At 49.6% G+C, this 11,579-nt stretch overlaps 1 long non-coding RNA gene across 2 annotated transcripts; it reads right to left on the bottom strand.

The window, feature by feature from the left end:
- Positions 1-1,177: 1,177 nt before the first annotated feature.
- On the bottom strand, positions 1,178-10,703 carry LOC105470191 (uncharacterized). Of its 2 annotated transcripts, XR_980347.3 has the most exons (4): positions 10,611-10,703; positions 8,517-9,774; positions 4,812-6,242; positions 1,178-3,309 (listed from the first exon to the last, which is right to left on the bottom strand). It is a non-coding gene; the product is annotated as an uncharacterized lncRNA (long non-coding RNA). The 2 variants fall into 2 exon arrangements; XR_011618250.1 differs by lacking the exon at positions 1,178-3,309 and having other exon boundaries at positions 3,811-6,242.
- Between the last annotated feature and the right edge of the window lie 876 nt (positions 10,704-11,579).

Here is an 11,579-nt window from a genome sequence, read left to right as displayed (position 1 = left end):
CAGTTCTCAAGGGTGAGGAGGACACTGTGCATGCAGAAAGCCCACCCTAAGGGAAGAATCATGGGAAAGACATGAGCCTATAAAGTCCCAGGGTCACGGGGAAAGGTCCTTTTCTCTCTGTCTCTTTGACCTTCAGGTGCCCACTTGGATCTCTTCCAAGGGTTCTTTCCTCTCTTTCCTGTTCTAAAACCTTTTTAATAAACTTACACTCCTGCTCTGGAACTCACCTTGGTCCCCTTTTCTGCCTTATACCCCTCAGTTGAATGCTGTCTTCTGAGGAGGCAAGAATTGCAATTGCTGCAGACGCGTACAGATTCGCCACCAGTAACTCGGGGCAACTTGGATCTCTGCCACCGCTAACACCTGTTCCTTCAGAGATTTAGAAAGTCTCTTCTGTAACAGAAAGGTACAAAGCCAAGCCAAACCTTGTGAGTGGCAAAGCGAACCACCATCAGTGATGTCGTTTGGATCTGTGTCCCCTCCCAAATCTCATATTGAATTATCATCTGCAATATTGGAGGTGGGGCCTGGTGGGAGGTGATTGGATCCTGGGCGTGGATTTTCCATGAATGGTTTAACACCATCCCACCTGGTGCTGTCCTCGTGATAGTGAGGAGCTCTTGTGAGATCGGGCTGTTTTAAAGTGTGTGGCACCTCACACTCTCTCTCTTGCTCCCGCTCTGGCCAGGTGATGTGCCTGCTCCCCCTTTGCCTTCTGCCATGATTGCAAGTTTCCTGAGGCCTCCCCAGAAGCAGAGTAGATGCCAACACCACGCTTCCTGTACAGCCTGTGGAATGGTGAGCCAATCAAACCTCTTTTCTCTATAAATTACCCAGTCTCAGGTATTTCTTTATAGCAATGTGAGGACAGACTAATACAATCAGCAAAGTCAAAGGACAAATGCCACACTGGGGATATCTCCAACTCCTATCTCAATATGCAATGAACTCTTACAGAGAAAAGGATGAACCACCCAGTGGGAACAATGGGTAAAGGATGTGAACAGACCGTTAACAAGAAAGGAAATAAAAGAGGCTCTTGAACCCATGAACAGATGCACATCCCCAGACATGCACATCAAAAGACGCTGAGATAATCACTTTTTGTTTGTGGGTTTGTTTGTTTTTACTGATTTAATGGGCTAAATTCTAAATGTCAGATTACACAATGTTGGTGAGCCCGATGGGACATAGATGCCCCCACTGGTTGTTGGCAGGAGTAGACATTGGCACAACTCCCACGGAGGGCAGTTTGGCAAGACCCATTAAAGATTCAGATGCACAGAACCTTTGATCCCTCCACTGTGTGGGAGGAATATCGAGCCGACAGATAAGCCCTCTCATAGACGAAAGAAATATGTTTAAGATCTTCTTCAGTGCAGCATAGCTAGTGATAGCATAAGACTGGGAAAGTTCCAAGTGTCCAGCCCGGGGAGACTAGTTAAATGACCAAAGGGAGAGTGATATTATCTCAGGACAGGCAACAGTGATGGGAAATGCAGACGCCACTGTCCAGGAATCAAGTTGCCATGATCCTTCATCTCTGCGTTGTGCCTGTGGGGCAGCTTTTGGGCCACAGCGGCCGAGTTGAGGTCGCAAAGCTGAAAATATTGACCCTCTGGCCCTTCCTGGAAAATGTTCGCCATCCCCCGCCTTCCACTGGCTCTGCTCCGTTCTGTCTGGAAGTGCTTGTCCCTGCCTGGTATTCCCTGCCCACCCCTGTCCTCGGCCTGGGTAACTCCTACTCGTAGTGCCTTTCTCGCTTAAATGGTTCCCACGGGACGCCGTCCCTGCCCACTCAGTAGGGGCAGGCGCCCTTGCTGTTGCCTCCCGTAGTCCCGTGGCTTCCCCCGTCTGGGATCTTAGCATGCATCCCACTGACTTCCAGTTGCTGCTTTCGGGACACCCTCTGGGGGGCTGTCGTCGTTTGTGGCACACATTGACTGGGGGTGTTTTGTAATCCTGGCTCCCAGCCCTCTTATTGGCATAGCGTGGGTGCTCCCAAAGTGCTTCTTGAATGAATGAATGTGTCTCTGTGCTCACATTACATAGGCTTTCAGCTAGATAAACACCAGAACTCCACGTTGTGGCCGACTAGAGTAACTCAGTTTAGGTTCCTGCTTCATCATAGACTGGAAAAGAAATAGCAAATGCTCCTGCTTGTGTACACTCCAATTATTCTTCCCATCTAGCATGAGCCAATCCCTAGGACAAATACGGTTTTGGACTCCACGTGCGTGTGTGTATTTTCACTCAGCACCAAGCGCCGTGTTGGGGGAAGGGGGATTTATTAACGCTGCAGCCAGTGGGAGAGCAGAGAGGAGTCCCCACAGGCCCACGCAGCAGCGGTGATCCCTGCTGGGGAGACTAGACTGGGTGTGCGAGTTGGGGCTGCCAACAGAGCCAGTGTGCTTGCAGGTTTCAAATCCACACGCTGGGGCCGTGAGCCGGGCCAGGTCAGGTCAGATCGCTCAGCTGAGCATTCTGGGTACGCTAGAAGAAAATACTTGCTTTTCCGTGATTGCCGAGGAATGGATGTGCTCAAGTAACTTCTAGCGGGTCAGTGAGGTGACTATTTCCGGAGGCCCTCTGGCCTCTCTCGGTTCCTCCCTGTGGTTGCAGGAGGCTGGCTGCGGGCCACTGGTGGAGCCGGCCCTGGATACCGAGAGTCTCGCCTCCGGGATGGGCTGTGGGCCACAGACATTGGCGTCTGGCGACTCTCTCTGGTGGCCAGCGTCTTCAGGTTCTCAAATCCCGGTGGTGGAAGTCCCTCGTTCTGACTGTGCCATGGAGTGTCAGTGTGCCGAAACTAAAATGCTTGGCCAGCTTTTCTTTTTCCTTTCTACAATTTTAATTGTGGTAAAATACACATCACACAAAATATTCCACTTTAAAATACCACTTTAACCGTTTTGAAGTGGATAGCTAGGAGGCATTCAGCACATTCACGGTGTTGTGCAGCCATCACCACCGTCTGTCACCGGAGACCTTTGTCCTCCCAAACTAAAGCCCTGTCCCCGTTCAGCACCAACTGCCCGCACTCCTCAGCCCAAGGCAACCACCATTCTACTTCCTGTCTCTATGAATTTGACTACTCTAAGGGCCTCATGGAAGTGGAATCTCACAGTATTTGTCTTTTTGTATCTGGCCGACTTCACTTGGCATAATGTCCTCAAGGGTCATCCATCTTGTAGCTCGGCTCAGAATTTCCTCCCTTTCGAAGGCTGAATCGTATTCTGTGGCACGCGTGGACCGCGTCTGCATATCCATCCATGGATGGGCGCTTGGGCTGCTTTCACCTTTTGGCTGCTGTGGATAGTGCTGCTATCAGCCAGGTGCGGTGGCTCACGCCTCTCATCCCAGCACCTTGGGAGGCTGAGGTGGGAGGATCCCTTGAGCCCAGGAGTTCGAGACCAGCCTGGGCAACATACTGAGACGTCCTCTCTACAAAAAACAAAAAGGGTAGCTGGGTGTGGTGACGCATGCTTGTAGTCCCAGCTACTTGAGAGGCTGAGGCAGGAGGATCGCCTGAGCCCAGGAGGTGGAGGCTGCAATGAGCCAGGACCACACCACTGCACTTGGGCCTGGGCAACAGAGTGAGAGCTTGTCTCAAATAATAATAATAAAAATAATTAATGCTGTCAGTATGGATGTTCAAATACCCCATTGACTCTGCTTTCAATTTTGGGGGGTATTACCCAGAAGTGGGGTTGCTGGGTAATTTTATGTTTCATTTTTTGAAGAACCATCACAATATTTGCTTGCTTCAAAAAAAAAAAAAAAAAAAAACAAAACAAAACCAAAAACCAAAAAACAAACCAAATCTCTCCCCAACTTTGAAATAGAAAATAAAATTATTTTACTAGACAAAGTCATTGATTGTTTTGCTCCGATTCTTCCCCAGGTCCTAGTACAATGACGAAGTATCATCATGGAAATAACATAGAGCTTACCTTCGGAAGTCAGGCGCCAGCTGGGACCACAGATGGGGCCAGGGTGCCTGTGACTGCCCGGCCAGAGAAGGCACCCTTCTGGGGGTCTTGTGCATACATGTCTGTTTCCACGGAAGGGCCCTTGCCCCCTTCCGGTTCTCAAAGGGGTTCATGATCCCCAAGGCTGAGGACGTGCTGGGCTAAGGGACGCCTCCGTCAGGCCCGGGCTTGGGGTCCCTCTCATCTGCCCCAAGGCCTGGCCTTGTGTCAGAGCCACAGCTGCTCAACTCTCAGGGCCCGACATCCTGATAAGCTTCTCACATCTCAGCCCCTCAGTGACCCTGGGTGTGCAGTCACCACTGTTTGAACATGACAGACTTCATTCATTTATTTGCCAGCCACTCCTTGAGCCCCTGCACAATATGTGTATGTGTGTGTGTGTGTGGGCGGGGGGTGGGATTTGGTGAGGATTCCCTTTTTCCCTCAACATGACCCATGTTCCAGGAAAAGGAAATGCATTGTTTGGGAATTAGACTGGATTTCTAATATGGGAGGCAATAATTATAGCCCTGCACGGCTGATGTAGTGACTGCAATCAACAACTGTTTGGAGGCTGTTGTGAGTGTAATTGTGCAACCCCCCTACACACACACACACCCTCCCCTGCAAAAAATACGCTGGAGTCCTAATCCCCAGGATCTCAGAATGTGGCCTTATTTGGAAATAGGGTCACTGCCAGTGTAACTAATTAAGACGAAGCCGTTAGGATGGGCCCCGATCCAATATGACTGGTGTCCCGAGAAAAAGTGGACATTTGGACACAGACACAGAAAGAGGGACGATGATGCGAAGAGACACAGGGAGAAGATGGCCACCTACCAGCCAAGGAGAGAGGCCTGGGGCACATACCGCCCTCACATTCCCCCGGAAGGAATCCACCCTGCCATCATCTGGACCTCAGGCTTCCGGCGTCCACAACGGCGAGACCATCTGTTTCTGTGGGGTCCCCCAGTTTTTGGTACTTTGTTATGGCAGCCCCGGGAAGCCTGTATAGGAGCTTACGGAGCAAGATGTGTCTGTACTGCGAGGTGCTGAGAAGTCCAGCTAAGAATTCTTTCCCCACCCAGGGAGTAGCGAGCAATTCGCTGGGGATGTAAGATGGACATAAAGGAAATTAAATCACATTATCAAAGGTAAGTTGTGATATGAGAGGTAAGTCCACAAGGCAGTATATAATAATAATCATCATAATGACAATACAACACATCTAGGGAAAATAGAGGAATGTTTCCCATTGATACCCAGCGCTTTATTCTAATGTAATCTCCACTTACCTTGATTAGAATACTCTCAGCACTTGATCCAGGCTGGTAATGTGGAAGACCCTGTGCCGGGTGCCAGGGAGAGGCCAGGACCATGGATTTGGTTCTGCCCTCAGAATCCCCTGATACATCTTGAGATAAGTAGAAGATCAATAATCACTTCTCTGAACAGACTCTGTATTAGTTTTCTGTCACTGCTGTCACAAATTGCCACAGATAGAGTGTCTTAAGATGACACCAACGTAAAATCTTAGAGTTCTTGAGGCCGGAGTCCCGCATGGGTCTCACTGGGCCACCATCAAGTTCTGGGCAGGGCTGCGTTCCTTCTGGAGGCCCTGGAGGAGACTCTGTTCCTTGCCTTTCCCAGTTTCTAGATTCCTGCTGTAGTCCTTGGCCCATGGCCTCGTCATTCCAACCTGTGCTTTTGTGGTCACATATCTGCCTCTGAGCTTTCTGCCTCCCTCTTCACCATTTGAGGACCCTCGTGATGATTCTGGGCCCACCTGGATGCTCCAGGAGAAGCACCATCTCGAGATCTTTAATTTAATCACACCTGCAAAGCCTCTTTTGCTACATCAGGTAACAGGCATCGGACATAGACACTTTTGAGGGTGGGTGGGGAACATTATTCTACCGACCACCCCTACGACACTTTCGGGACCCCGAATGATCTTTGTGTTTCTTGAAGGAAACGATGGGAAACTCGCCATACTCTCACGGATCACACGATTTCAGTCCACCTTTGGGCGGCAGCATCAAGGATGGCTTTTGGGCAAAGGTGGTGGTTTTCCAGTTGAAATGAAGTGAAACCCAGCATTCGACCTTTACATCAGTCATGTCAGGAAGTGGAGGATTGCCCTGGTCACGTACCAAACTCGACCCCATAGGCTAACGTTAAGGCTGAAGACAAGAAAAGGGCATGGAGCAGTGCTGAGGCGATCGGTTAGGCTGCTGCCTCGCTGGAAGGAAAGATGATTGTGGACCGATGCTTTGTGAAAAAAAAAAAAAATAGTTTCAAGCTTGGGATCACTTTGCACCTACAAACAAGTGCAAACTTTTCATGTAACTTATTCTGACAGGTCCCGGAGGTGGGGTGGGTCCTGTCCATGCTCCTCATTGCAGGCTCCAGATGGTTCTCCCTTCCTCCTCCCCGAAATGAAAACACAAAGCCCAGTTTTGAAAGTCTTCCCACGGCATCGGCCACTCCCAGTGATGTTAATGTTGAGTAACGAAGCCTGGGTTACTCGCCATGGTTTCTTGATGATCTTAGCTCCTGCTTGCTATCTCTGTGCTACTCCTATTCTAATTCCTGGTGATTTCGACACACACACATGTACACACGCACACACAGACACACATGCACACACACAACGCACACACACACACACATGCACACAGACACACACATGCACACAGACTCAGAGACAGACAGACACACACACATGCACACAGACACACGCATGCACACACACAGACACACACACAGTGTGTGGAATTTCAGGGACAATCTGGATGCCATGGAGGCTGACTGCTGCTGATTTGATCATTATTTCTAGACCTCTTCCGGGTTCAGTGCTGGGAATTATACACAGACACACACCCATGCACGCGTGCACATTAAAGATAAAATGTCTCCTAATCTATAGAGATGATAATTCCAACAATGTTCAAGACTACAGGGTGAGTTTATCTATTTTACATATGCTTATATATGCATCAGAATACAACATACTCATTTGCGGTACCCCACACTATACACAAAGCATTCTCAGAACAGCAAAATGTAAGACCTGAAACTCTAACACTCTTAGGAGAAAACATAGGGTAAATGCTTCAGGACTTTGCTCTGGGTAAAGATTTTATGAATGAAAACACAAAAGCACAGGCCACCAAAGCAAAAATAAACAATTGGGAGCGTATCAAACTAAAAAGCTTCTGCACAGCAAAGGAAATAATCAACAGAATGAAGAGACAACCCACAAAATGGGAGAAAATATTTGTAAACTACTCATCTGACAGGGGATTCATATCCAGACTATATGAATAACGCAAATATTTCAACAGCGAAAAACAACAACAAAACAACAAAACAATCTGATTTAACAACAGGCGAATGATCTGAACATACATTTCTCAAAAGAAGACACACAGATGGCCCACAAATATATGGAAAAATGCCCAGCGTCACTAATCATCAGGGAAATGTGAATCAAAACCACATGGTGATATCTCATCCCGGCTAAAATGGCTTGTATCAAAAAGACAGGCAATAACAGACGCTGGCGAGGATGTTGAGAAAGGGGAACCTTGGTACACTGTTGGTGGAATGTAAATTAGTATGGCTGCTATGGAGAACGGTACGGAGGTTCCTCAAAAAACCAAAAACTAAAAATAGAATGACCAGCAATCCCGCCACTGAGTATATATCCAAAGGAATGGAAATCAATATATTGAAGAGATATCTGCACTCCCATGTTGGTTGCAGCACCGTTCCCAATAGCCAAGGTCAGATGAAGGGCTGAAGAAAATGTGGTACTTACACACAATGGAGTACTATCCCACCATGAAAAGAAAGAGATCCTATCATCTGTGGCAACTTGTCAACAGACCTGGAGGACACTATGTTACGTGAAATAAGCCGGGAGCAGAAAGAATACACCCCACATGTGCTCACTCATTTGTGGAAGCTAAAAAAGTTGATGTCCTAGAAGTAAAGAGTAGAACAGAGAGTACTAGAGGCTGGGAAGGGTAGAGGGAAGTGGGAGATAGGGAGACATTCGTTAAAGAATACAAAATTATAGCCAGATAGGATGAAAAAGTTCTAGTGCTCTACAGGACTGTAGGATGACTGTAGTCAACAGTGATGGAGAGTTTCAAATAGTTAGAAGGAGGACATGGAATGTTCCCAACGCAAAGAAATGATACATGCTTGAGATGACCGGTATGCTAATGACCCTGATCTAATCACTACTATAAGTTATATGTATTGAAACATCACTCTGTGCCCCATAATAATGTTCAATTATGATGCGTCAATTTAAAAAAGTAACAAAACCAGCCTTTCACGAATGTGATTACAGAGGAGAGATTGAAAAAAAAAAAATGAAAAAGGTGCATCTGTTCTTTCCCTATCCCCTTTCATTGTCCAGCTGCACTGTATGGAGCCTGGCTGAGGTATGGATCGCCGCTAAAGTTTCCCCTCGCCCCCTTGTGGCCTTCGGTCCTCTTTAATCCTGCATGGAAACACGTATTTCATACTCACCGCCAGCTTTCACTGATGCCCCTCCAGTCATTTTGCTCTAGTAGATTCCTAAGAATGGAGTCATTGCAGCACTGTTCTTCAAGTTTTTGCATGTCGGTGAGAACTTGCGGAACTTACACTTTGGAGGTCAGCTTGGTTGGGTACAAAATCCTTTGCTCAGATTTTTTTCTTTATTATCTTACATTTTCTTCTAGCAGAAGGCTTTCTGATGACCACTTTGAGGATAATCTAACTTTCTTTCTATTATACACATATTCTCTGTGGCTGACTGTCCAGAGACTTTTTTTTCTTTAAATTTCAATCGTTGTGCGAGAACATGTTTTGGTTTTGCTTGTTCTGGGCTGGTTTCCCCACGTACATGGTGTGCTCCTTCAATTTGGGGTTTCATCCTTTTTTTTCCCAGGAAGGTGTTTTTATTTATTCATTCATTTATTTTGAATTACACACTTTAGCCCTTCCTCTTTTCCGTTGCTTTGGTTTTTATCTTTGGGGACTCCTATCACATGCATGCTAGATTTACGTTGCCTGCCTTGTGTATTTGTCCTTTTCTCTCAAATCTTCTTCATCTCTTTATTCATTCATCTTTTTATTTAAACATATGACCTTCTTTTCTTTTTCTATTTATCTTAGGGCATTATATGCCATAGGTATTCATTCTTGGGGGCCTTTTATGAAAGGGTCTTAATGTGTGAACATTTAGAGAATCTTTTATTTATAATTCTTTCCCAGGCCTTTTCAAATTTACCATGCTTTCCCGAGCCTATCGCCTCATTTCTGAGTTGCTTTTTAACATTCTGATTTACGTTTCTCTTTCATGTGTTGAATCATTTTCTTAAGGTCCTTAGCTTGCTTTAAAATAAAGGATTACAGTTTCACCTGTTCTGTGCACGTCTTTCTGGGATGCTTTTTTCACCTGGAGGGATGTTATTCCGCTCCTTATTCTCTTCTTTCTTTTAGTAACTTTGTACGGGATTTGTCTTTGATCCTCTTGTCAACTGGTTTTCCCATGAGATTCGTCCTTCTGCACTTGTGGAAGGGTGGGAGAGGCTAGGTTTTCTGATTTCACGTATGAAGGGCACTCTCTTCTGGTGACTGTGAGAACTGTGAGCATCTGTCTGCTTACTTTCTATTATACGTTCTCCGTTTGTTCTCCCTCTCCACTGTGATTTGGACTCTCTCTTTTCTTTGCCCCTATTGTGCCTGTCTTGCTTTACTTGTCTTCTATTCCCAGAACTTTCTGCTCAGTGGGGCCTTTGTTCTGGAGGGAAGATTTGAGAGTTAATTGGGTCCAGTCTGTTTCAGCCCCTTTAGACCTTCAGGGTGATGGTGAGCCCTCCCTTGCATCTCCTCTGGGAGACTGTGGGCTCCCGGATAGTGTGGGCATTGGCCCCTACCTCTCTGTGTGCCCAGTGGCTGGCACCGGGGCTGACCCCACCCTGAGATGTCTGTGAAGACACTGGCCCACCAGCCCCGCTCACCACGTGCCTGTCTCCTGGGGCAAGGGCTCGTTCAAGCCTGGGGCCCCTCCTTGGTAACGAAGGAGAGAAGCAGGCCTCCCCCACCTCCCCGAGGTCTCCTTGACCCCCCGCCCCCCGACCCCTGAGCAGGTTTATCCAAGAGCCCTGGGAGGCCTTTTGTCACCAGGCCTGCTGGGGGCCCAAGTCACCATGGGGCCCACCTGCAGGCAGGGGAGTGTGGCACTTGCTTCTCCTTCCCGCCCTCTCTCTCCCTCTCTGCCCCCAGGCCCTTCTGACCTCTGCAGCTTCACGTTGCAGCCCCCACTGCCTCCCAGCATTCCCCTCCCCTTCAGAAGCCACTTCAGCCCCCACCCGCCTCCCAGCATTCCCCTCCCCTTCAGAAGCCACTTCAGCCCCCACCCGCCTCCCAGCATTCCCCTCCCCTTCAGAAGCCACTTCAGCCCCCACCCGCCTCCCAGCATTCCCCTCCCCTTCAGAAGCCACTTGGGCCGCTCTAGCCTTTAGCGGGCCTCTGTGCTGCAGCTGGGCCAGGGGATTGGCCTGCCTGCCTCCGTTGACAGACCCCCACCACCTCGGGAGGGAGGCAGAGGGTGGGGTGGAAGAGAGAAGCACTCACCCCTCTCGCACAGCCACATGGCCAGGCTGCTTCCCTGTCCCTGTGCCGGAGGCCTTTCCCCCAGCATTGTAGCTCCTCCCTGGGGCGGCCGGATGCTCACCTCTCATTGCAGCTGGGCTGCCTCTGCCTTGTGCGTGCAGCCCTAGGGCAGCTGACACCTGCTGAGGAGCGCCCTCCCGCCCTCCCGTGGTGGGATGGGCCCCCGGGCCTGTGGGGAGGCCCTCTGCCAGGGTTCTGCTGCTGGAGAAGGTGGGCACGGGGCCTCACAGTGTGAGACCCCCCCACCCTGGCCCTGGGGCCCCCACTCCGGCTGGTCTCCCTGTGAGTCAGACCCGGGGATGCAGAAACACGAAAGAACACGCCTGTTTCAGCCCACCGCCCCCAGGGCGGGAGCCTGCAGGCGGTGGAGGGAGCGCTTCAGGCCCAGCCTTCTTGTGTGCCCCGCCGTCTCAACCCCGGGGGCAGCTCCCGGTTTTGCAGGGCCTCACAGCAGTTCTGGACGTGGCTCTGGAGCACTGTGACTGCACCCCTGGAATTTCCCAGAACGTTTTCCCATGAGTCCTCAGGAAGGCTTCGAAGAGGGTGATGCACTTGAAAGACAGAAGAGGGATGCTCCATTGATTGACAGTCCCTCTGTCCCTCTTATTGGTCAGGGCTCAGCCTCCGCCCCCAATCTGTCTTAGCCTTGCTTCTTCCCCAAGGGCAGTTCTGGGCTTTGCCTGGGCAGGACTACAGTACTAGTCCTTCCTTCAGGGCGTGGTCCTCATTGCCGAGGGGTGACCTGCTTGGTGTCCCGCCAGATGTCTGTCTTTGATGTGGGGTCCAGGCACTGTCTGCACCCAGGCTGGCCTGGGCCTCCAGGCCCTCTGCCCGGCTCTTGCCTGGTGCATGTGCAGCCCTGCCTTGGGCCGGGGACTCATGGGCCCCCTGACCCTGCACAAGTCCCTCCTCAAGTGCCCCACCCCGGCC

This window comes from Macaca nemestrina, chromosome X, assembly GCF_043159975.1.
Source record: "Macaca nemestrina isolate mMacNem1 chromosome X, mMacNem.hap1, whole genome shotgun sequence".
Classification (NCBI taxonomy): domain Eukaryota; kingdom Metazoa; phylum Chordata; class Mammalia; order Primates; family Cercopithecidae; genus Macaca; species Macaca nemestrina.
Note: the sequence above shows the minus strand (reverse complement) of the source record. Positions and strands in the feature narration are given on the sequence as shown.